Source organism: Gorilla gorilla, chromosome 7, assembly GCF_029281585.2.
Source record: "Gorilla gorilla gorilla isolate KB3781 chromosome 7, NHGRI_mGorGor1-v2.1_pri, whole genome shotgun sequence".
Lineage (NCBI taxonomy): Eukaryota > Metazoa > Chordata > Mammalia > Primates > Hominidae > Gorilla > Gorilla gorilla.
In genome coordinates, this window is record NC_073231.2 from 112049516 (window position 1) to 112053101 (window position 3586).

General features: G+C 48.2%; 1 pseudogene; it reads left to right on the forward strand.

Moving 5' to 3' along the window:
- The first annotated feature begins 909 nt into the window (after nucleotides 1–909).
- Nucleotides 910–2870, forward strand: LOC101148214 (monocarboxylate transporter 14-like; annotated as a pseudogene).
- Nucleotides 2871–3586: the final 716 nt, after the last annotated feature.

Here is a 3586-nt window from a genome sequence, read left to right on the forward strand (position 1 = left end):
AGACAGAATGATACAGCAGTGCTGGCTTTGAAAATGGAGTAAGAGCCACCAGCCAAGGAATGTGCACAGCCTGCAGAAGCTGGTGGCTCTCCTCTAGAGCCACGAGAAGGAACACAGCCTTCAAGGTGCCAACACCATGATCTTAGTGCAGTATGACCCATTTCAAACTTCCAACCTCCAGAACTGTAAATAGTGAATTTGTGTGGTTTTCCTCTGCTATTACTGTGGTAATTTATTACAACAGCAGTAGAGAACTGCTACAAAACCTTCAGGAGGGGTAAAACAGCACAGGCTTCATCGACTCATGCATTCACTTCAATAATACAGAAAATTGTCCAAGGTAAAGCATTGTGTTGTGTTCCCTGCTGGGAATGAGGTAGGGAGGCACTGAGATGAAAGTTGTGCCTGGTGCCCATGAAGGTAGGTAATGGACATGCAGAAAGAGCAGGGAGAGGTGGAACCCAGAGTGGGACCAAGAATGAGGGACTGAGCTGGCAAGGTGGCTCAGCTTGTGATCCCAGCACTTTGGAAGGCCAAGGCCAGAGGATCGCTTGAGCCCAAGTATTCAAGACCAGCCTGGCAACACAGTGAAACCCCTCACTCTAAACGAGCGAGAGAGAAAAAATAAGGGACAAATGAGTCACATTAAGTCCTCTTTGGCCAAAAATATTGCAGTGAGGGTCTGTTTCATCCCTTCTCTCCCATCTCAGAGAAATGGAGGTTACTGCTAGTCTCACCTGCATTCTGGATTCAGTTTCAGGACCTTTCCTCCAGTGATAAATGTGCAGTGCCTTAGGGGAACCTCAGCCAAAGCTATAAACTTCAATTGGCCACAAGAGTGTGCATTTGAGGTGACTGCATCTTTTCCCCCTGCCAAACCAGAAATAGCCGGTATAGGAATGAACGAGCATGAAGATTGGAAATTGCTCCGATTGGAAGGAAACCCAGGTTAGGTTTGGGCGCCTCCAAAAGCTCCCTTTTTAAAGCCACCTGGACTGAGGCGTCGAGCTTTCAGCTCCACCAAACTCTCACCTGGCCTGGCAGCGAGCGGCAGAAGAGCGCGGGAGCCCGGTACCCAGCGCACCGAGCCCAGTGGAGAGCTGAGCCGCAGGCACCCGCATCTCCAGGATGATAGGCGACATTGCAAGAAATCTCTACACCTAGCAGCTCAGGGGGCTCCAAGCAGAGCAGCAAGTTCGAGGATCTGGACGCGGAGCCGAGTGAGGCGCAACCCAGCGGGCCTCGGGCCGCCCTTTCATCGGCTTGTTCATTAACACCTGTGGGTGCCTCCAGACTGTGATCATTGGAGGACTCGTCAACTCCCTGGGCTGGGTGTTGAGTGCCTACGCTGCAAACGTGCATTTTCTCTTCATTACTTTTGGAGCGGCAGCTGGCCTGGGCAGCGGGATGGCCTATCTATCAGCGGTTGTCATGGTGGGTGAGCAGGTATTTCCGAAGAGACGCGCCCTCGCCCAGGGCCTCAGCACTAAGGGGACCAGATTCGGTAAGTTCCTAATGACTGTGCTACTGAAGTACTTGTGCTCAGAGTATGGCTGGAGGAATGCCATGTTGATCCAAGGCGCCGTTTCCTTAAACCTGTTTGTTTCTGGGACCCTCATGAGGCCCCTCCTTCCTGGGAAAAACCCAAATGACCCAGAAGAGAAAGATCTGCGCGTCCTGCCCGCGCACTCCACAGAGTCTGTAATGTCAAATGGACAGCAGGGAAGAATAGAAGAGAAGGATGGCGGGTCTGGGAACGAGGAGACCCTCTGTGACCTGCAAGCCCAGGAGTGCCCCGATCAGGCCAGATCATGTGCGCTCTCCGGTTCTGAAGACGGTCAGCCGGCTCATTATGAGAGTCACGAAGGGCTTCGAGCATTGGTACTCAGGCTATTCTGGGACAGCCTATTTACAAATCGAATGTTTGTAGCCTTTGTTTTCTGGGCTTTATTTGCATACAGCAGCTTTGTCATCTCCTTTATTCATCTCCCAGAAATCGTCAATTTGTATAACTTATTGGGGCAAACGGACGTTTTCCCTCTGACTTCAATTATAGCAATAGTTCACATTTTTGGAAAAGTGATCCTGGGCGTCATAGCTGACTTACCTTGCATCAGTGTTTGGAATGTCTTCCTGTTGGCCAGCTTCGTTCTTGTCCTCAGTATTTTTGTTTTGTTGTTTTTGTTTTTGGTTTTTTTGAGACAGAGTCTCACTCTGTTGCCCAGGCTGGGGTGCAGTGGCACGATGTCGGCTCACTGCAAGCTCCATCTCCTGGGTTCATGCCATGCTCCTGCCTCAGCCTCCCGAGTAGCTGGGACTGCAGGCGGCCCCCACCACTCCAGGCTAATTTTGTTTTTGTATTTTTAGCAGAGATGGGGTTTCACCGTGTTAGCCAGGATGGTCTTGATCTCCTGACCTCGTGATCCGCCTGCCTCAGCCTCCCAAAGTGCTGGGATTACAGGTGTGAGCCACCGCACCTGGCCTCCTCAGTATTTTTAATTCTGCCATTGATGCATATGTACGCTGGCCTGGTGGTCATCTGCACACTGACAGGGTTTTCCAGCGGTTATTTCTCCCTAATGCCCATAGTGACTGAAGACTTGGTTGGCACTGAACATTTGGCCAATGCCTACGGCATCATCATCTGTGCTAATGGCATCTCTGCGTTGTTGGGACCACCTTTTGCAGGTAAACTTTCTGAGGTTTTAAGAGTTCATAGTGCATGTAGATACGGTGTGTCATGTTAAAAAGTCCAAGATAAAGAAGGAGGTTTCCAAAAAAAGAATAAGATCCTGAAGTGTATCCAGCAAAAAAACCGAACTGTGTTAAGAAATCTACATGGGACGGGGCGCTGTGACTTACGCTTGTAATCCCAGCTCTTTGGGAGGCCGAGGCAGCCAGATCACAAGATCAGGAGATCAAGACCATTCTGGCTAACATGGTGAAACCCTTTCTCTACTAAAAATACAAAAAATTAGCCAGGCCCGTGGTGGCACGCACCTGTGGTCCCAGGTACTCGGGAGGCTGAGGCAGGAGAATTGCTTGAACTCAGTAGGCAGAGGTTGCGGTGAGCCCAGACAGCGCCACTGCACTCCAGCCTGGGCGACAGAGCAAGACTCTGTTTCAAAATAATAATAATAATAATAATAATAAAAGGAAAAGAAAAGAAATCTACTTGGAGCTAAATCATCTTGGGATATGAAATTTACCTGGTTTTCACTGAAGCCGTCTAATCTTTAAAAATTCCATGAAATAAAGAACTAGGTGAAATTGACATAAATGTTCTCAATGACTGGAACACATAAGAATGAGTCGGCTTAGCTTCAGGGACAGTGAGGTTATGGAAATCAATGAGCATTGCCTTAGTGTGATTTGAAACGTCTGAGTCAGTCCACATTTAATTGTAGGTCAGACTTTGCCCATGTTCAAGAGACAGAGGCTGTTAATTGCTTAGAAAGAGCTAACGAAAGAATAAAACATGGTTTAATGGACTTACAGAATTACAAAGCAGTGTTTCAAAATAAATCATGATATACAGTTCACAATTCATATATAAAGAAGAACCAATAATAGCTACATAGCTAAT